A 23,436-nucleotide genomic window follows, 5' to 3' on the forward strand; every position below is an offset into this window, starting at 1 on the left:
TATTGTATATGACTGTAGCTAATAAAAATCCAAAATGTGGTTAACTAGAAAATTACACTAACAGACCAATGGCAAGGGTTTTAAAAACAGAAATGTTATATTATGACCCACACAATCATGGGGATGACAGGTGACTAATAAAACCTGGACTCAAGTCTATTACCCAAAAGGTCAATAATTAAACTGGTTGTTTAAATAGTGCCTTGCTCTATAAGTTTAATGGAAAATTGAGTGGAAGGAAAAACCGTGAGAGAAAAGGGAGCCTGTAAGCAACAAGGATAACTGCACCCTAAAGGGGATTTAGAAGGATTCAAGAGCTTCAAGATGCCCCATACTCTGACATATTAAGAAAATATTTTTATGTTTTATTTCCAAACTAAAATCAAAGAATGGAAATATTGTCTGTAATATAGAAGAAAAGAAAAAAAATGATGGAAGATTTTTATGGCGAATTATACGCAAAAAAATATAAAAGAAACCTTGGATTTTTTTAGAAAAAAGTATAAAAGAAAATAGTTTTTTAGAGCAGGATTTTACTCTTTTAGAACTTTTACAAACAGTAAAGAGTTTTAAAAGCGGAATATCTCCGGGCTCGGATGGACTCCCTTTGGAATTTTATTTAACTTTCTGGGACATTTTAGCACCTGATTTAATTGTTGTTTTTATTAATTTTAGCAAACTACACACTCTCCCCGACAGTTTTAAGACAGGAATAGTTACCCTTTTATATAAACACAAAGATAAGACAGACCTTAAAAACTGGCGACCCATAACCCTTTTAAATGTAGATTGCAAGATTTTTAGCAAACGTTTAGCAGCGAGGATGCGCAGAGTGATTGGGGGATCTAATCCAACCGGATCAAGCCTGCGCCGTGCCGGGAAGGAGGATCACGGACAGCCTGTACTGATCCGAGACACCATCTGTTTTGCGAGAGACAGAAACATTCGGCTCTTAAATCTAGATTTTGAGAAAGCTTTTGATCGGGTCTCGCACCAGTACCTTTTTCAGGTACTGCGAAAAATGGGTTTTCCTGGGAGGTTTGGGTGGGTGGGACTGCTGTATCGAGACTTCTCCAGCAGAATTATGGTTAACGGGATTCTGACAAAAGCAGTCAAAGTGAACTGCGGTGTCCGTCAGGGTTGTCCGTTATCCGTCCTTCTCTATGTGGCCTGCATCAAGCCGCTGGCGCAGATCTTGAGAAGGGACCCACAGATTTTAGGTGTAACTATACCGGGGAGTGGAGGCCAGGTAGCCAAATGTCTTTTATATAGCTATGGATGATTTTAACATTTTAGTTACGGACATTTTATCAGTAGGCTACATAGAGTTTTTAAATTAACAGAGTGGTTTGGGAAAGCATCGGGGGCAAAATTAAACAAAGAGAAAACAAAAGCACTTTTTTATGGACCATGGAGGGAAAGCGAAAAAATAGGATGTCACATGCAAATTATGGAAGATGAATTAAAAATACTGGGCGTGAAATTTGACAAAAATGGTGGAGGGAAAACAAACTGGGTAGAGATTATAAGCAGAGTAAAACAGCGACTGGGATTCTGGGGGATGAGAAAGCTAACGATAGAAGGGAAGATTTTAATAGTAAAAGCCGTGGTTTTACCAGTGTTTTTACTTACCAGTTCTGTTTTTATTCCTCCTAAGAGAGTGCTTTTAGAACTGCAACGTGACATCTTTTACTTCATCTGGAACTCCAAATGGGAAAGATTACGAAGAGAAATTATGTACAAACCCAAAGAGAAAGGAGGGAAAGGAGTTCCAGATCTCTACTTGTTTTTAGGCAGTCTTTACACCAGCACGCATTTTAAACAAGCCATGGGCATTTCAAAAAATCCTAAGAAACGATGTGAACAGATTTTGGTTTGGTTCTTATCTTAGAAAATTAAAATTGATAAAAAGTGATGTTAGAAACCCTGTAGCTTTTAACCTGCCACCGGTATATGCTTTTATACAGAAATTTTTAGGACATTTTAAACTGGAAGAGGAAGAGAGCAAGATTTTAACTAACCATCGTTTTATTATTTCTGTTGTTCAGGACCGGGAACCAGTGACTCCAGTGCGCGGCCACCTGTACGGAGACGCCTCCACTGTTTGGCGCAACGCGAGCCACCCCGTCCTTCCGAACAGACTCCAGGACCTGTCATGGATGGTGGCTCATGGGATCCTGCCGGCCAGAGTCGTTATGCACTCCCGCTGCATGTCTCCGACGTCCATCTGCCCCCGACCCGGTTGTGGCGCGCCGGAGTCGGTGAGGCACCTGCTGTGGGAGTGCAGCGCTGCTGTGGACCTGTGGGCAAAGGCCGGCTCCTTGAAATTTGCACACTTACCAGCAAGGGAGGTCCTTCATGCATAACTGGTGCTATATGGGGTGGGCCACCAGAAAAGGACTAAAAAAAGACTTTGAGGAGATGTGGCTCACCCTAGCCACCATCGAAGACGCCATATGGACCTCCAGAAACTTGCTGGTGAGCAGGCGCAGGCAGATGCCCCCCGTGGCTGTGATCCGGATGGCGGCAGCAAGAAGGGAAACATCGAGGGCTGCAGGTGGCGCGCCAAGGACACAGCCACCAAGAAGAATCGCCTGCGCCTCCGTGGACGAAGGAGTCGGCGCATTACGAACAGAGGTCCAGGTAGCGGCGGCCTGGCTCTCCGGGTGAGGCAAGAGGGAAGGAGCATCAGGGTAGGCTTCCCCTCTGAGCCCCAGCGCTGTTTGGAAGAACGGGACGGCTCCGGACTTGTAAGGAGTCACCCCGGTCCTGTTCAACTTTTAAAACCCAGAGATTTTGTGGGGGTTTTTTTTATACCCTTGTTCTTAACTTCTCTTAATTTAAACTGAAGAATTGTATTTTTTAAAGGAAAAGAACATTTCTGTATACCTGTAAAATGCCATGTTCTTAAAATGTTCTAAGTAACAATAAAAAATTTTCAAAAAAAAAATAAATAAAATTAAGACATAGCCTATTACCTGGGCTAAGGATAGGCTTTCTCCAACAAGATGTGACCCCTTCAAGGATAAGTGGGTATAGTCAAGAAATGGATGATATTCATTTTTTAACTTATATATCAAAGATCAACTCAAAGAACCTCTTCATTTGTTGTTTCAGTGACAGTGACTAGGCAACAAAAGCAGGTGTTGTCATTTTAACGCATGTTGGGATATAAAGTGTCAGGTTGTCTTATGTGCTTTAATAAACCTGTTTTCTGCAGAATGGCCAGAAGCTGATGGATTTTGAAGGTTGTGAGTTTTGACTCAATTCCCTTGCCAAAAGACAAACAACCACCTCGTGGCTCTCTCATCAGTTTCACCCTCTCAGTGCTCATCGCTCATCCAACTCTGGCATCTGGTGTTGCTCATAATCAATAGTGTTGGGATCTGAAGTCTCCCTGCAGCAAACAGGTGCCATTATATAGTACCTGCAGAATATTGCTGTTATCGTGGTCCAAGCGATTTTTTTTTCTTTTTTTCTTTATCAGAGTTTCACACTGTCATTCATAGCACTGGTTATTAAAAAGGAGGAGTTATATTTTCCATTTACCAAGCAGTGCCTGTATGTCAACAGTACCTCATCTACTTAAAAAACATATGGATTTTGAAGTGTTAAATGATTAATGACACTTCTATACAATCTGTATCCCAAGGTCCAATACATCCTTATATAATCCCCCTCAAGCCTATTACAGACTCAGCAATGGCATATTTCTGCAGTGCTCTAAATTGCTCTTTCGGCCCAACTGCCCCCTGATTGATTTTGATAAATGGGCATGAGCAACAGCTTAATAAGTTACAGTGGCCAGAATACATCCAGGAATCCCCCATCAAAGCAGGCTGTTTTTCTCTTCACTATTGACTGTTACACAGCATACAAACATCTCGCAAAGTCATGCAGGTCACAGCCTCAAAGGTTTGCTGTGTTTTCACTGAGGATTCTGAGGCCTCCGGTGGAGTGGTGATTTATCAGAGTAAACCAGCAGAACAGAAAAACACGGCTTTCTGAAATATTGGGGGCATTGAGTTTTCATGCTTCAGTTTGAATCAAAGTAAAACATAAAAGATACTACAGCATTAATGATCAGAGGTTTGCATTAAACATTGCATGAAACAACATGATAAGTAAAAATGCTTTGGGAAGTGACACATTAAAGAGCTTCTGTGATAATGAGGAAATAAGAAAAACGACCACAATATGATAAATGAGATTGAAAAAAAAACACACCAGGTTTCTGTAACTCTATTATGCCAATTTAATAATTTCTGATTAACACATTTCAAAAACATGCACCTCTTTAATAAATTTGACACGTTTGCATTACAAAATACTGTATCAAATTCTATGGAGTCTGGATGGCCACAAAAATCTGGACTGCAGGTAGTTCAAAGAAAGGAAGAAAGGAAGAAAGAAAAAAAGGAAGGTTGGAAAAGAGAGGCAGAAAGATTTGATTTTAACAACATATTTATTTTTCAGGAAATTACAGACACCAAGCAGAAAAAAACATGCATACTTTGATTTAGACTAGAATGGATTGGAAGACAAATATTTTAATGGGGTGTTGACGTTCATGTCTATTTTAATAATACTATATATAGAAATAAAAAATTCCCTTCTCACCCACCGCGGGTGGTGATTCTTCTTCCTCTTAGCTCGGGTCCTCTGCCAGAGGCCTGGGAGCTTGAGGGTTCTGCGCAGTATCTTGGCTGTGCCTAGGACTGCACATTTCTGGACTGAGATGTCTGATGTTGTTCCTGGGATCTGTTGTAGCCACTGTTCCAGTTTGGGGGTGACTGCCCCGAGGGTCCCGATGACCACAGGCACCACTGTGGTCTTCACCTTCCAGGCCCTCTCCAGTTCCTCCCTTAGGCCCTGGTATTTCTCTAGTTTCTCATGCTCCTTTTTCCTGATGTTGCAGTCACTTGGTATTGCCACATCCACCACAACGGCTTTCCTCTGTTGTTTATCCACCACGACTATGTCTGGTTGGTTCGCCCTCACCATTTTGTCTGTCTGGATCTGGAAGTCCCACAGGATCTTAGCTCGGTCATTCTCCACTACCTTCGGGGGTGTTTCCCACTTTGATCTTGGGGGTTCCAGTCCATATTCTGCACAGATGTTTCTGTACACTATGCCTGCCACTTGGTTGTGTCGTTCCATGTATTCTTTCCCTGCCAGTATCTTGCACCCTGCTGTTATGTGTTGGACTGTCTCAGGGGCCTCCTTGCACAACCTACACCTTGGGTCTTGTCTGGTGTGGTAGATCTGGGCCTCAATTGCTCTGGTGTTTAGGGCCTGTTCCTGGGCGGCCATGATGAGGGCCTCTGTGCTGTCCTTCAGTCCAGCTTTTTCCAGCCATTGGTAGGACTTTCTGATGTCAGCCACTTCGGTTATTTGCCGGTGGTACATCCCATGCAGGGGCTTGTCCTCCCATGATGGTTCCTCCGGCACCTCAGGTTCTGTTCCCCATTGTTTGAGACATTCACTGAGCACATTGTCTGTTGAGGCTTTGTCCCTGATGTATCTATGGATCTTGGATGTCTCGTCTTGGATGGTGGTTCTCACACTCACTAGTCCTCTGCCTCCTTCTTTGCGGTTCGTGTATAGTCTCAGTGTGCTGGATTTGGGGTGGAACCCTCCGTGCATTGTTAGTAGTTTCCCGGTCTTAACATCTGTGGCCTGTATCTCCTCCTTTTGCCAGCTAATTATTCCTGCAGGGTACCTGATATATATATATATATATATATATATATATATATATATATATATATATATATATATATATATATATATATATATATATATATATAGTTTATTTCTGGTACCATTACCAAGCAATAAAAGACTCCACTGCAGCTGAAACGAAGAAAGAACTTTGAAACTTTATCACGCAATCCTCAGATGAAGATGAATGCATTTGTTCTGCGCCTCATTTGAGGTCTTGAGGACACTCTAAGCTGGAGTCAGGCCCTGATCAATTGACAGGCAAGGCGCTGCGTGGGCAGCCAATCCCCAGAATGAATACTCCTATGTCTGGATGTGGAAGGAGAGCATTGGACTGAAAAGATATTTAAGCTGGGCGAGCTACAGTCTATGCATTTTACTCTCTGTGTTCTTGTCATTTGCCTAGATTCAGACAGAAAGCTCTGGGTGACGCTTAAAAATTCAGGGGAGTCTATGGCATTTGAAGTTGTTTTGTGGAATAAGGCATTTTCTTGCTGTTTTGGCTTGCTTGTTTATTTCTACACAGCAGTCTTTTCCTTTAACTCCAGACTGTCTTTGACCTCTTTTTATTTGGAGAGCATGATAAACAGCCTCAGTGGCTCCAGGCTTTGGTTTCTGTTGCAGAGCACCTGCCTGCATGTGATGCGCTTTGGGACGGCTTTATTTTGGGTATGGAGGATTCATGTTTGCGTCAGAGGATGGCCTGTCTATTTCAAAACCAGGAGAGGTAATGAGTTGTGGCCCCAGTTCTCCTGCAGACATGTATTTGACTCAAATATCTGCCAGGCCTCGCCTCCTGCCAGCTAACTGTTCTTCAGGAAGAGACTGTCTTAAAATGAACAGTTGCTATTGATTTCCTGCTGTACACAGGCTGATGCATTCTCACCAGAATGCAGTTATCTCTAAAAGTGCTTTCAATACTAGCTTTGGCGAATAAATAAATAAATAAATAAATGAATAAATACATTTAAAAAATAAGAAAAATCCAAATGCATGTATCCCTCTTCATTCTAGAATTTCTCAATTTCATATAAATAAAACATTTTTGACAAATTATCTGCATGTCATTCCTGGATTCTATTTGGAAGGTATCTGGAGTTGCTAAAAAGTGAGAAAAATTGAATTTATGCGTCCTTTAAATTTAAAGAAAAATGCTATAAATAATATCCTAATATAGCTGTATTTTTGTTGCACAATACAAAAAGAGTATTAAGACACTTTTTTTCTTTTTACCACAAACCAAGTGTAACAGTTTTCTTTTACACATTAATGGTTTATTATTGTAATTATATAAATGTGAAGTTGCGTCACTTTTGTTTACTTCTGAATTAATTATACTGAAAAGGAACAAAAAGTCAACAATTTGGAACTTTTTGGTCAATGGTTCATTCCTTAAGATTTTAGTAGGAAGTGAATTATAAAAATGCCTCTCGTAACACAAGACAACAAAGTGTAGCTTGATTTTTTTTAACAATTTACCATCAATTCTTATGTTGTGTCTCATAATTATACGAGATGTTCAACACAAGAACATCTTCTCCTCAACTTAAAGCCCAGGTGTCAAACTCCAGTCCTCAAGGGCCGCTGTCCTGTAGTTTTTAGATGCGCTACAGGTACAAAACACTGGAATAAAATGGCTTAATTACCTCCTTCTTGTGTAGATAAGTCAGTCGTTCAGTCGTATTGATTATTGTAACGGCGTCTTCACAGGTCTGTCCAACAAATCAATTAAACAGCTGCAGCTGATCCAGAATGCTGCTGCTCGCGTTCTCACTAAAACCAGGTAGATAGAGCACATAACACCAGTTTTAAAGTCTCTCCACGGGCTCCCTGTTGCTCAAAGAATAGACTTTAAAATACTGTTGTTAGTTTATAAATCACTGAATGGTTTAGCACCACAATACATTAAAGATTTGCTGCTGTTGTATCAACCTTCCAGACCTCTCAGGTCTTCTGGTTCTGGTCTGCTCTGCATCCCCAGAACCAGAACCAGAACCAAACGAGGTGAAGCGGCATTTAGCATCTATGCACCAAAAATCTGGAACAAACTTCCAGAAAACTGCAAAACAGCTGAAACACTGACTTCCTTTAAATCTCAACTAAAAACCCACTTGTTTAGAGTTGTATTTGAAACGTAATCAATTGCAAATTTATTGACGGAATCTGACTTGATGTTGTGTTTTTAATGTTGATTCTATGTTGCATTGTGTTTTTGCGTTTGATTTGATGTAAAGCACTTTGAAATAACAATTCAAATCAAATAATCTTTTTCTGTAAAGACAAGCCAACCATATCTTGCAGCTTGGGTAAGATTCAGCGATGAGTTTCTGTAACAGTAGGCTGTTTAGCAGAGGGTAATGCTACTGACCAGGGAGAAAGTGGCAACTAAGCACTCAGACGCTTTTTCTTTTATTGATATAAACAGGATGCAACTTTCTCCATAGGTTTCTCTTTTTTTTTTTAGATGTTAATGCAAGATAATATAGCACATTTATTTACTATCATGATGCACATCTAACCTTAATCAATATTTTTAATCTCCAAATGAATCAATTTAACAGAGCATTTTTCCACCCTCTTTCATTGTCTGCAGCATCTCTTATTGATTTAGAAACGCCACTCTAATTTGATTCCCACAGTCAAATACTATTTCTAAATTTCTGATGAAAATCTTGCCATGTAGGATCCAGATTCTATCAATTGAAGTGAAAAATTAAAAATTAAAAGTTATATTTGTGTTAACATATGCACCTGCTGTGATTGTGGATCAGAGGACAAGTGTAACAAGATACTGGGTGTTTAGCTGGATGGATGCATTTGTGTCTGCGTGCATTTTGTGCAATCTGCTTCATAAAACCAGAGCACAAATAAAAGAAGTACCGTTTGCCAATTTATAGCAAAACCATGGATGTCCATGGTACTTGTGTATCAAAAATCAAGCAAAAAAAGAAAAAAGTAGGGTGTTGCTGTCCATCAGAAAAAGAGGAATCTTGTTATCTATTCCATCAATATTTTTCTTACGGTTATTAGTAACGTGTTTATTTTATGCAGTCCAGTTTTTTCAGAGAAGCAATTTTTTTTAACATTGTTTGAACTGTAAAAACTCAAATCAGTTCTTTTTTACTTTGTCAGATTTCAGCTGGATTTTAAATTGCATGACTATCAGAGGAAGTGGAGGTTTGAATAAGTGTTAGCAGAACCAGTCTATCCCTTCTGAATTCCAAGTTTACAGCAGGTATGGAGCAACTCATGCTCACTGCCAAAGGGAATGTTTTCTTGCCGCACTGCAGCTGCCAACTGCCAGATGAAACTGGTAACCCAGCATGTCATTATTTTAAAAGATGACACACCTCTGATTGCTGCTGCAACCAGGTCTAAGATATAGTCTAAGATGTTTAAAGCAGGTTATAAAAATCTTCAAAGTGAAATTCTGATAGCTTTTAAAATAACATCATTCACAGGTTTAAGCACATATTTATAATGCATTTCATATATTTAAATAATTCATTTATTTTACAAAAGATTTGTTGTAGCTAAAAACTCTAATGACGTTGAATTGAATTACATTCAGTGGATGTCAAATATGCACCCTGAAAAATTATTTTGGGTGATGTAACAAATAAATTACCTCTTAAATTCTTCTACCTTTTATTTATACTGTAACATTTAACTAAGCAAACATGTGATTGGAGAATACAGGGGCCGCAACACAGTGTGTAATAACTTACATAAAAACGAACAAAGTAAAGAAAACAAAACGGGCACCTGATGGAACACACAGTGTGGTGGGGGCTTACCTTAGATGTCCTGTTGCTCGACCAGCTGGCATCCACTGAAAAAGGGCGAGCCCTCACGATCCCTCATGCATCAGGCGCTCTGTAAAATAGTTTTTTTGTTGTTGTTTGTTTTCTTTGTCTTTTAATATGTATAGTTTTTTAGTGTCCAGCCGGTTTCTTCAAAAACCAAATTAAAGCACCATATTTTCAATTAATTTTTCTTCTCTCCAAAACTCTGCTGTTGCAGCAGCTTCTTATATGCCACCATCACTCATCAATCTCAGGTGTGCCACCAGCCCAGCTAAAAACCCTGGGCTGTGCCACGCCCCCACCGGTGAACCTCAAAGGTATGCAACACTTTGCTCACATTTTGCTTGTTGAGCTGGTTTTATTTACCAATAGACATGGTGGCTCCACGTTTCTAAAATTAGGCACCAGAAGATAAAGTAGAAAGGACACTTTTTTCCAGTACTATACCTTTTAGCATCAAGATAAAAATAATGCTTTGGTGAGAAAGTTGTAGAAAGATTTAAATGTAATCTCAAGCAAACATAAAACCCACTGCTCTCAACATTTTGACTCAATGACATTTGCCATTTCAACTGTAGATTTGCCAGATTTATCTAGAGAACATCTTTTGTCCACAGCCCTCTTCAGGAGAACCCACACTGTCATGTTTAGTTTAGTTCATTTCAGAACTTTATTTTTTTGTCTGGTGAAGTCATTTATTTTTTTGATGTGCATGTATGTTGTGATATCAAAAACTAAAATCCATAAAACTCTTGGTTTCATCAGACCAAAACACACTCTCCTACAAGGATTTCGAAGATTTTAACCAAGCTAGTCTTGTAATCCTTCCTCTTGATCCAGAGATAATGAGAATACATGAGTTATCATCATATGAAGAAATCTGTCTTTACATGGTATGCTGGCTTATCAGATTCACTATAACTGATTTTAAATGTTAACCAAAGCAGATTGAAAACTGAAACAAAAATATTAGTGCAAAGGGGTAAGCAACCAGGATATTGATCCATGTTTATGTTTTTTTTTTATTTTTTTTATTTAGAATGCTAAAAGCCATGTGTATATTTTTAACTTCTACTCTATATAAAAAATAGAAGAAGGAAAGGAAAAAGAAAGGAATGGTAAACTAGTACAGCATTACAGTTTTTTTTCATTAGCACATATTGTGAATGATGCAAAAGCAGCCAGCAGGGCTCAGGGTGTGTGGGAAGCACTTCAAGATGGCTGGAAACCCAACAAGAGGACGACCTTGAAAAACTGAACTTAACAACACAAAGCTGGAGGCTGTTTTGTCGAGTCTAAAAGCCACGTGTAACCATAAATGTGCCATTTTCTGTGTGGTTCCGGTGTCCTCAGTATTGCTTTGAGATGCAGAAGGCCATAAGAATAATGAGAACTTTTAATGTGCAGGTTGGTTTAAAAATATGTTTTTAAAAAATGCAATGGACTCAAGGTTGCTTCATCTTTCTGCAAATAGTTTTCTCTCCAATCATGTTTTCTCTTAGTAAGCCCCCCTCCACCCCCCGACCCACTTTCTCCCTCCCCCATGCATCACAGTTGGTAGTGGAGTAGATACCGCTTCAATCCCTAAATCCCCTTAATGAATCTGAGGGATCCACAGGGCATGGCAAAAGCACTACTGGGCAGTTGTGGCACTGCAGTCATCTCCTTGGGCACTCTGAGTGTTATTTCAGCTCTTTCTAATGTACTCTGGGGCTCACACTGCATGATCGACCTGACCTAACTGAAACCACTTTATCCTTTCAGCTCTCTTCAAAGAACCACAATAACAAATCCATGAAAGTGGTGGCTCAAAATCTTAAGGCTTTTGAAATGTCTGACATGGGGAAAACAACCATTGTAGTCAAATAAAGTTCTTTGTCGCTTGTAACACAATGACAATAATAATTATTAAGAAAAAAAGGTAAGCTCTTCCATGCAAGTGGATGTGATCACTGTTATGAACCACACCGAGAAAAGTGTCTGCTTTTAAAATCTCAACAGTGAACCTCAAAGGAGTATGAGAGCACAGTAGATTAAGCAAAGTGCTTTCTATAGTATGTGTGACATTTACAAAAATATGGTTTACAACAAAACGGATGCCTGTGTAGGAAACAACACAAATGAAATCACACAGTAAAGCTTCTATTGTGCGTTTAGTAGAATTACCCAAATTTCAAACACAGGTAAAATTACATTTGTTTTTTTGCAACTTATATTACTAATGAAAAAAATATAAAGTCTACTGTGAAAACAAACTTGAAAGAAAGTATAGTTAAGATAGGTTACCAGCATATTTTCCGATAAAACTGAAGCACAAGGCAGACTTACAATAGTGTTACAGGAGTATTAGTGTTCACAGCAAGGGAAGGGATGTCCCAGTTCTTTTTGGCTTGCAGATGGAGATGAAAGTGGAGAGTATAACCCAACATAGACTGAAAAGGAAAAATAAATAAATCCATTCATCCACTGTAATTACAGTACTTGTTTTTGTTTGCAGGATCACAGTGGGGCTGGTGCCTGTCTCCAGTGGACACTTGGTCATAGACTGGGTGCAACTTGGACAGGTCACAAGTCCATCGCAGGGCTACATAGAGACACAGAGGACAGCTGCCACACAATGTACACAAAAAAGAACAATCTGAAGGGACCAGTAAACCTAAAACACATTTTTTGAGACGTTTGGAGGAAACCAGAGAGAACCCACACATGCAAGGGGACAAAATGCAAACCCCAAGCAGAAATATTTCAGGCTGGAATCTGAACACAGAACTGCCTAACTGAGGAGTTAAAAAGCCTTGACTTGAATCAAGAGTTGGCAGCTGCAGCCAAGCTGGTGAAAGTAGTCCTTATTAATTTTTTGAAATCTGTATTTGTGTATTTACATTTTAGAATCCAAACAAGTGTAAACACAGGGCATGTAACGTGAGTTCTGATGGTTAAATCATCAGTACCCAGACCCTACATGCTTTAGCAGTGTTGTCAAGAAAATGATGGGAAGAATTGGCCTGCTAGTGGCTGATAACTAAAAGATGCTGACAGCAGTCATTAAAGCCCTTTAGCTACTACTCATGTTTATACAATGTACGTGTGCACTGACACCTAGCTGCACCTGCATGATGAAGAATGAGCTTGCAGCCATGTTAACTTTGATATCCATTTCAATTATTTTCAAACTTGTCACCTTCTTACCAAGCCAGCTCGGCCTCAAGTGACACCACTTTAGTTAATCATACTTATTTAGGTGACCTAAAGGAGCTTCATGTTACTTTTAATAAGTTACCCACAAGCCCTGCAGATATATAGATGTGTAAAATCTGACAAAATCAATTAAGGTCTTGGCATGTATCAAGACCTTAATTGTAATAGAATACATATCTATATTCTATTACCCAGAAGAAGGAGAAAATGCCTGGAATAAAGCCGCTGTGATTTGCATCTACCCACATTTTCTTCCACTGAGGACAATTTGCCCCTTTGCCTTCAGTCATGACAATCTCATCCAACTTTAAATTGCATAATGTAGAGTGCCATGCTTCAAACTGGCATCTCCTATTTCTGTAATAACAAGACTCTCAAGTCAACAGCTTGCAGTCCATATCACAAACACACAAAAACCATCTGAAACTGCAACCTTTAGAGCCAGTCATTAGAGCAATGAGACCAAGTTCCAGTGACCCTGCCAAGACTTTTCTGCCTCCTTTTTATCCCCCTGCCATTTCCTCACACAACAATAAATTACTCTGACAAGCATCCTGTGATGCCACCAAGACTTCATTCATTCTTGCTTCCAGGTTGTCACCTCATAGCTTGACTCTGCCCTGGTTTTTAACTGACATAACACATCAAAGTCTATTACAATTGATCTTTTTTGCATTGAAAAGCCTGCATGTTTTTCATTTGGGAAAATTATGGATTTAGCATGATGAAAATCTTGGAAGGATGTCAAAGTCAACATCATGGTAATGTAGTTTTGCATCAGTCGTAGTATAGACCTGCTTCTATTAGAATAAGCAAATTAGTCTAAGTGCACAGTCCATAATCAGTCTTGACTGATTATGGTGCTCTATTATAATCTTTTGCAAAAATTCACATAAAAAAGAAGAGCTTGATAATTTGTAAGCAAGTTTAATGTTGAAGTAGATCTTATGTGAAGTATGGCACTACTGAACCTATGCATAAGCAATCAGTGGCTATTATATATACATAACATAAATGTGGTCAAATGTAACAGATCAAATTTATCAATATTTTTTATCAAATCACCAGACTTAGCCACTGTATTCAGAATATATATATATATATATATATATATATATATATATATATATATATATATATATATATATATATATAAACCCACACACAAACCACAAATCTAATCCGTTTCCAATTAAATATTTATGCAATGGATCCCTATAATTAAAATTGGTAGCAAAAAATCTAAATAGACACCCTTCTGTCAAAGTTTAATCGGGGAGTGATTTATGACCCCAATCATCAATTTACTCTGTGGTTTTCCTCCAAAAAGAAGTAAGTTTGACTGTATTGTCTCTGATGAGAAAAGTATAAAAACAAATGAATAATATGACAGCAGCAGGGATTTAATTATCACGTCTCAGATGATAAACAAGGTGCTGAATGTTAAGGTAATAGTGTTTCTGGAACCAGGCCAATCTTGACACCTAAAGGATGAGAGTGCATTTATCAGCTGCAGCTGAGCACTACTCATCGGTGTCCTTCTGGGTGATTTTATAAAGCCACGGGCCATTAGTAACTGATGGCATATACAGTAGTATATAAAACCTGATGTCAAGTTGATGGTATCATATACTGACAGTTTGTCAGAACCTTTTTCAGTCACCAGATTCCATTTCCTTCTAATGCTTACCCTATTCTGAGATATTATATTTGACCTCAAAAGTTGTAGATAAAAAAAGAAAGCGAAATGGGATACTCCTGTTGGAAGCCAGCATATCAAATGTGTTTGCTGTTTTTTGTGCACACATGGTCTGTCAAATGAAGTTACCGCCCCATCACCAATACCATGATAGTTGTAGCTGCAGCCAAAAAGAACCAAGTAATGATTGTTATTATCAATTGTTTGATGCAAATTTTATGAAAATTTCATCTGGTTATATATTCAAGATCATATTAATATATTCCTAATACATTACTTGATTAAACATTCCCCTACAGAAGTTGTTGACAACTAAAATCAGAAGGTATGAGGCAGCATTTATACTAAATGAATATAATAACTATTGAACAGTAAATAAAAGTGAGAAAACATTTAAATGTAATTCTTTATTTTTACATATTTTGTAACATTGTTTGTAGCTTTACAAAAGAGGTTCCTGTCCAAAATCTAATTCCATTTGGGGGGAAAGGTTTTGGGACTGATGTCATAATGTGTTATAAAGCAACTGTACAACGAGCTGACACAATCCTCAAAAAAAGTTGTGGCATTCAGTTTACCGTCAAATATTTATTCACATTCACAATGTTGTTAAAATAATGTTTGTTATTGGAGAGTTTTTTAAAACTGTGGGTGGGCAGCTTGTTGTGGATGATCAAGAGAACCTAGCCGCCCTCTGAGACACTGATGACTCTTATGTTTTTGTGAGGACCCTCACAGGATTCTTACAGAGATGGAAAACAACCTCCTTTTGCTGCCTGACTCTGAAGGAGGCTTATCTTCATCACACTTGAAAGTGATCAGCCTCATTTTGAAATGAAAACATTTTAGGGTTGATATGGGAGAATTAGATTTTTCCTTTCGATGTCTGTGTGGAGCATTAAACCCTCTGTGGTGTGTGGTGAAACGGAGTCATCTTCAAAGAGATTCCCCAGACTCTTGAGCTATGTCTTTTCACTGAAGCTCAGCTGACAGGAGCACTCTCTGATATGACTTTAATCAGCAAATTGAATAGGTGTATCCAGCTTATCTTGGAAAGGTTCTCTCACGGTGTGACGCTCCTGTAGATGAGTGCTTCAGCTTAATGCTGATTACAAAGGAGGAATATTTTCATGCTTTTTTCCTCGCTGTTGTGGATTGTTATGCATTTATGCAGCTCCTGGGTGAGATTCAGTCTTTAAAATTTCTTCTGTTGGACTAATTAGGGCTGTGCTGGCTTATCTCCACTATTGTGCTGGATATGGAAGATTGGGAAGCACTCTTTCTCACACAGTAAGCATCTTATTTTCCCTAGATATCAGTGCTGATATAGCTGTAATCATAGCAACACTGAAGTATTAGCTTTTATATTCTTAATTGCCAGCAGACAGCTTGTGAGGCTTCTTGTCCAATTTTGTCAGATAAGCACAAATAAATGCTAAAAAAGATAATGAACTCATATCCATGTATATAGGTTACAATTTAACACAGTAAAAATGTTCCACATGACCCTCAAACAAAAAATTATTAAGCACAACGTTTACTTTTTCCTCTTTTATTCTTCTTTGTCAGAGCAGGTCTCGTACATTAGAGAAGCAGCTGGAGCAGCTGGGTGAAGTCCGTGCCAGCAATGTGAGATTGAAAAAATACCTCGAGGAGGCTAAATGAAACCCGTGTCCTTCTTGCTGTGACAAGGCAGCACTAACCGCCGAGCCACAATGGCTCAGTGGCATTAAGTCAACACAGTTAAGCTGGAGCACGCCGTGACGGATGGAGGCCAGTTGTGCCTATTCTCCCCGCAGTGAGCCATCCCACCTGACTCATTTGCTTGACCTTGACAATGAAGTCACTGTGACTCTGATGGTGTAAATGTAAGCGCCCTCAGGAGACAACCTAACCACGGCGCTCACTAATCCACTCGGTAAGAAGCCTGCACCACAGCCTCCCTGCAGCCTCTTCATTTAATGGGGTTGGTTGTGTTGACAGGTTCTGCAGCATGTGAGCAAAGCATTACCTAACAATGCAAAAACATTGTCAGGTGTTGTATAAATGAATGGAAGCTCTTTTTTGATTTTAGCTTGTTTCATGTCACAGCTATTTTGTCTCCAGTGCTTCTTGTGATGAAAAAAAATAAATCCCGTTTAAACTGTAATGTTTCTGTTGTCTAGTGTGTACATAAAGTTTCAAGGCTTTTTAAATCATAAATTCTTTTGCCCTGTAAAAAATATAGTTGTTTTAATAATCACTGGCTGCATTTCCATTGACCATATGCTTGATGGACATTTCAAAAATAAATTTGTTAAATGGAAACACACTAATTAGTTTTCTTCTTTTGATAAAACGATCTGGCACTTGGATGTATCAAATTGTATTTAGCAAAACTGCAATGGAAGCACATTTTTCACATCAAATGAGTCATGATCAACAACCGGATGTTGTTACCGGTGGAAACCATGAAGGAGAAGATGACAGGCAGTAGTTGGAACACCATGGCATGGCATGTTTTTGAATGGCTTAAACTTATTCATGTCATCTTAATTGCATTTCTTATTTAATGGAAACACCACAATTCCTAATTTGTGCTTTTACAACATTAGCGGAATATTGAGAAGGTTTTGCACCGATCTCTAATGGAAACAGAGCTACTTTTGTACATCTCTATAGAAACCTTCAGAAGAAAAAAGATGTTTTGCAAGTCAAGAAGGAAGTTGTTATAAACCAGTCCATTGTATTTTGCACTTTATTTGTTAAAACATTTGACAAACATCAATCATTCTCTCTCCACTGGAGTTATGCACTACCTTGGTTTACTTTATTAAAACCCGCAGAAACCACATTGCTGTCTGTAGCTGTACTTCAGCAAAATGTGAAAAACTTCAACAGGTGTAAACAGACGAGGAACAATACATTTGTACCCTGTGGCACTGAGACACCAAGCCCTTCAGATCATTGGAAAAACAGCCCCTTTCCAAACTTACTGAAGGCCATAATTTTAGCTAGTAAAACAGTCAGAAGAATGGCTAGAATACATTTTGAGCACCTCATCCATCATCATCCATTAATGCTAACACCACAAAACAAGGGGAAATGTAAAGTCTTGTCACGCATCCATTTGTGTTCTATTAAAATGAAATATATCTAATCTTTTTGTTCCGTGAACTTCCTTATCTATCAACAAATTTACTGTTCATTTACTTGAACAAACTCCCCCTGCACTGCCTGCTCTGTGTTGTGGCCCTGACTGCTGAATGTTAACGCCCTTCTTCACTGTCACTTAGCAACAACAAACCTTTGTGTTTATTTCACATGTGACATTGTTTATTATTTTGCTCCTGCTTTGGTTATGCTTTTAACAATTAGATTTGTATGAAGGGCAATGATCAATTTACGGCATGTTCAATTGGTTAAAAGAACCAGATGATGTCTGTTCAGTTATTTGCCCGCTATTTTAGGTAATTCATTTCCTCACTTTTTCACTAGAATTCTTATGAGCATTTAGTGGCACCTAAAATTAGGTACCTAAGCACTTACACAGGGCAGAGCCAAAAAACACAAATATATCAGATTTTTGTAAACTCTGAGCTTCTTTGAACTATTCCAGTTCAAGTATGGTTAATTTAGCTGGAACACAACAAGCTCCTGTTGTTCACTGCAAACATGTCAAGAATAATTAAAAAGACAGCAAGATGTGAGGTATTTGTTATGGAACGCTTTTCTGAAGACTCTTATTCATTTTTATTCTAATAAAGGATATACCTCATGAAATTAGAAACAGCTCACCTCCATTGAGTGTCAGTCACTGTTTCAGACTCTCTTTTTAGAGTATTGTATTTTCATCTCAAAACAATGACGATTCCTCAGATACTACATCAGAAATTTGTGTTAATAATTTAAAAGTTAGATATATATAAACAGAGCTGTGCAGAAATACTATAACCCTGAACTGGATCGAACAGGTCCAGTAAATAAACTAACGTGGAAAAGCCTTGAGTCATTCTTCATTTCTTTCTTTTTTGCTTCAACAGTTATCTTCTTGCTGTGTTCTAGTGAGGCAACTTTCTCTTTTTCTGCTGCAGAAAAACGTCCCCACTCCATACTACTGCCAGCATCATGTTTCACCAGGGCAAGGTGTGCTTAGTTTGTTGCCACAAACTGTTTTGCATATTTCTGTGATTAATGCTCCACTTCCCTGGCCTGTCACTTTAAGTTGACAGCAATGTCTTACAGGTTTGGAGTTGGTTTTTAAAAGCTTTGTATGTTAAAGTGGATGCTGTTTGCTCACTACTTCTTCTTCAACAAACTTCTGAGGGATTAACAGAAGACATATATTTAAGCTGGGATAAAAATTGTTCATGTTGACTCTATTCTCTAGGTGGCTTTATAATTCAATAAATAATAAATATTTATAATTATAATTTGACTTTGGGGTAAATAGGGATAAACACAAATACAAAACATTCTCCTCTGATAATGTTTTGCATCTGAAATTTATTTCTAAAGAAAAATGTGGAAAATACATTTCATAATTATGAGCTGCTTTCTGTTGTATCTATCACATAAAATGTGTATATTGTACACTAATGTTTGTGGTTATATTAAGTCATGATTTATAACTTAATATGAACCATGCTGATGCACTGAGAGTCAAATAGTGCTTCAGCACCAACAATATCCAACTTGGGTATTGTTGGATGTTGTTAATATCGGATGACAACATGACTTCAAATCTGCACAGAAGCATTCCTACCATAGAAAGAAGGAGGACAAACCAGCCTCAGCATACACTATAACTGTCACCAGTGATAAATTCCAGTGGAGACTGAGGTGCAGGTCCAAGCACAAGAGTTCCAGCTGAAGCGTATATTTACAATTGTCACAATAATTCAATGCTGATAGAGAAGTTGTTTAAGAAGCATTTTTTTCCCAACCTATGAATCAAATGAAGTTGTTTAGAAAATGAAATGGTGCACACATACAGAAACACCTAGACATACAGTATATACTAATTCTAAAATGCACTTTTCCTCATGGCCAACAACATAAGCTGGAGTTGTATTTTTCTCTCTCACAAGTAATGGAAGTGTCCAGGTGGAGCAAGGGAGACATGCAAGCAGGTTGTCTGTGGCAGACTGGCAGGTAGCAGACAATTCAGCATTTCCAGAAGGCACAGAGAGAAGATGGACATTAATTAAGGAGGAAATTCAACAAGGCAACACCGGTATAACCAGAATATCACCACTTGTCTCCTCATCCCAATAGAGACAAAAACAATCTGGGAGAAAGCAGAATGGGGGCCAGGAAGATATCAGTCAGCTTGATGAGGTGACGAATCACAGGCCTGAACAAAAACCTCTAGGAATACATCCACACACATGCCCTAAAACAAACCAAAGAACAAACTGTTATGACTACTAAATTCTTGTTTTATAAGCAATTAACACATAAATATTGCTGCCCTTCCTACCAATAGTTAACACACAGTGAATATATTTGAAATCGGCAATGTGATTACATTACAAGTGCAGCTCAAAACATCAGAATAGGGTGGAAAAAAAGTCAATATTTTTCCTCTGGTTACAGATTGAAAGAAACATTCCAGGATTTTTTCCTTGTAATTTTGATGATTATGGTTTACAGATAATGAAGACCCAAAACTCTTTGTGTGAAACATGATGGTGGCAGCATCATGTTCAGCAGGAAAAAGGAAGCTGGTCAAAGTTAAAAGATGGAGGCAAATACAAGGCAGCTCAAGAAGAAAGCTTCTTAAAAGCTGCAAAACAATTGAGACTATGAGCCCTCATAGTCTCAATTGAGGGCTCATGGAGGGCAACCACTTTACATCAGGGCAACCACAGACTTACAGGCAGATCCATAATGGTATTGTTTAGATCAAAAGTACTTAAAAGTAGGCATTCACAGATCCTTTCCATCCATTTTGTCTTAGCTTGAGTTATCTTTCTATGAAAACTGGGCAGCAGTTTCTGGCTGTCAGTGTGAGAGTTGTTGGAAACAAACCTCAGGAGACCTGCAGCTAAATCTGCTATGAAAAATGGTAATACCACATTTTCTCTCAGAGGGGCTGAAGAGAAGTGCAATGCATGGTGTATTATTTTTTTATTTGTGGAATATTACTTTGTTTTTTATTGTGAACCATCCTAACTGTTTTATCCTGGTTGGATAAAAATATTTTAAATCTCAATCTGCAAGGGCGTGAATAATTTTCATTTAACTGCACCCCTAAAACTCGCCTCTGATAAAAAAATTAAGTAGTACAAAAAAAACTCAATGCAACAACTTTATTAAATTGTTGCCCATTGAAATGTGTTTGCTATGGTGGTACTTTTCTACTAGGTAGAGAACCAGTTTCTATAAGTTATTTTTAAATCATAATGTGCCAAATCAGTAAACATGACAAAACACTTTCTTAGTCTTTCTAAAGCTAAGAAAGGATCATATAAAACACCCATATCAGCAACACTGTCCTAACCTACTAAATCTGATTTGTATAGGCTTGCAGTAAAAATATGCTGAAATTCTATATTCATTTATTTATGCTATGCGTGATGATTTGGAGATGGGCTTGTAATTATAGGGGGGTCAGATATCCCATTGCCTTATGTAAAGAGATTACTTTGGCAGGCTTTCAGATTGCTCAAACTGTCCCACTTGAATTTGCAAGGCTGAAAACATTCATTACATGCAGAACTACAGTTGAATCTAAAGGCTTAAAGAGGAAGTGAACAAGATAAACTGTGCCAGTGAAATCTTGGAGCTTACAAAACAGTGGCAGTCTCTGCAAACATCTCTGACTTAGGTGGCTTTAAAAGCTTTAATATTTCTTAAGTGCAAAGCATTTGCATGTGCTTTATAATTAGATACTAAACTACATACATCGCCTTATGGTCTAAACCACATATATTTCCTTATGGCAACATTTTATTTAAGCTGCATCACTCAGGTCAACATTTTGGTTTTTCCAAGTGAGAAATTCTTTCTAGCTACTTTTACTGAATTTTTACGGTCATTATCTATTTGCAAGGGTGCCACATTTTTTTTTTTTTTTGCAAATGTCTTTCTGGCTCTAGCCTGTTGTTATAATAAATGAGGGAAATTATAAGCAATCTGTAAGGCAATTTAACTAGAAGCCTGCTGCTAAAGAAGTCATTGTTGAAGTAATTCAGAGGTTAATTGGCAAAGCTGCGTTATGAAATGCACTCAGTAATGTCATCATTCTCCTAGATAAAAATATATTAAAATTACAGTAGAATAGGATAGATTAGTGAATGAATTGAAAGCATTGATCCAAAAAGCTATAATATACAAGACACTTGAATAAAATTAAAAACCAACACATATTTGGAGTACCTTAATTCCTTAGCACAGCTAAAATTAAGATTGTATACTTTAACTAAAGAATTGTGCTAAAATGATTGGAAACAGACCATGCTGTTTCCAATCAGCAAGGAAAGGCATTTTGTAAGTCTCTGGTAAGATGGAATCCTGTTGAATGTGGATTCCTGGCTATGCTGAAAGGTATCACGACAATCTGCTGTGCTTTATGACCAGTGGGTGCACATGACTATGCAACTCATACAGCTGATGCTGAACAACCATTCAGTCAGCTGACAAATATCTTGGTTAACATAAGTGTCTGGACTTCAAAAATTATTTACTTCACATCCAAGCTTTTTCCTGTTGTCAGAGCTCTAGTGTGTGAGTGGTAAGTATTTTAGAAATTGCACACACTTCTAAAATCAATGCTGTGTCAACAAAAAAATGCAAACCAGATGAGAACATTAGAAAGGCAATAAATGATAAATGGGGGTCCATGAAACTCTATTCAGTATTCAAGTGTTTCTGTCTTTTAGTTTTTCATTTATTTATAATTCCAACTTCTGTACTGTGCATCTGGAAAATGCACAGAAAGTGCTTCACTTTTTCCATTTTTTTGCCTCTCCAGGATATTGAGGGGTTCAGAGGCCAGTCTTTCTTGGCCATGTACTTTGAGCTGTTGTCCTGCTGAAAAATTAATGGTCGCCCCAGTTTGAGGTCAGGAACACTTTAGAGCAGGTTTTCATCCAGGATGTATCTGTTCATTGCTGCATTTGTCTTTCCGTCTATCCTGACTAAGCATGGACCTGCCACCACCGTCTTTCACTGTAGGAATGACATAAGCTTGGTAATGGTTTCCTCCAAACCTGATGCCTGGCACACTGAAGACTGCAATCTGTCATCATCCGATTGGAGAATTTGGTTTCCTTGTCGTCGGAGAGTCTTTCAGACGTGTGCCTTTCCAAACCAAGTTCAATCAACTGAATTTACCACAGCTGGACTCCTTTTATCCATCCATCCATTTTCTGTTCACCCTTGTCCCTAATGGGGTTGGGAGGGTTGCTGATGCCTATCTCCAGCTACTTTCCAGGTGAGAGGCGGGGTTCACCCTGGACAGGTCGCCAGTCTGTCGCAGGGCAACACAGAGACATATAGGACACATAACCATACACACACTCTCACACCTAGGGAGAATTTAGAGAGACCAATTAACCTGGCAGTCATGTTTTTGGACTGTGGGAGGAAGCCGGAGAACCCGGAGAGAACCCACGCATGCACAGGGAGAACATGCAAACTCCATGCAGAAAGACCCCGGGCTGGGAATCAAACCCAGAACCTTCTTGCTGCAATGCAACAGCTCTACCAACTGCGCCATTGTGCAGCCCTGGACTCCTTTTAAGCTGTGAAAATTTTGAATTTCATGTGAAAGGCTGTAAATCCTTGTATAAATGTGATGTATTTTTTGTTTTCCATTTCTAATAAATTAATAAAAACTCTCCAAAATGTTTTTTGACACTGGGGTAGGATTTGGAGAAAATAAATTAATTTAATGCAATTTGCAATAAGAATGAGGAAGACAGTGAGGAAAATGTGCTAAATGTGATGTGGTGAGAATAATTTCTGGATGTTGTGTGTATTCTGTGCAGTATTTTTTCGCCTGCAATCACACATGGGTGGTCA

The 23,436-nt window shown here is 38.5% G+C and overlaps 1 pseudogene; it reads left to right on the plus strand.

Annotated features, from left to right (window-relative positions):
• Positions 1–823: 823 nt before the first annotated feature.
• Positions 824–22,447, plus strand: LOC122820389 (annotated as a pseudogene).
• Positions 22,448–23,436: the final 989 nt, after the last annotated feature.

Source organism: Gambusia affinis, linkage group LG02 (genome assembly GCF_019740435.1).
Source record: "Gambusia affinis linkage group LG02, SWU_Gaff_1.0, whole genome shotgun sequence".
Taxonomy (NCBI): Eukaryota; Metazoa; Chordata; class Actinopteri; order Cyprinodontiformes; family Poeciliidae; genus Gambusia; species Gambusia affinis.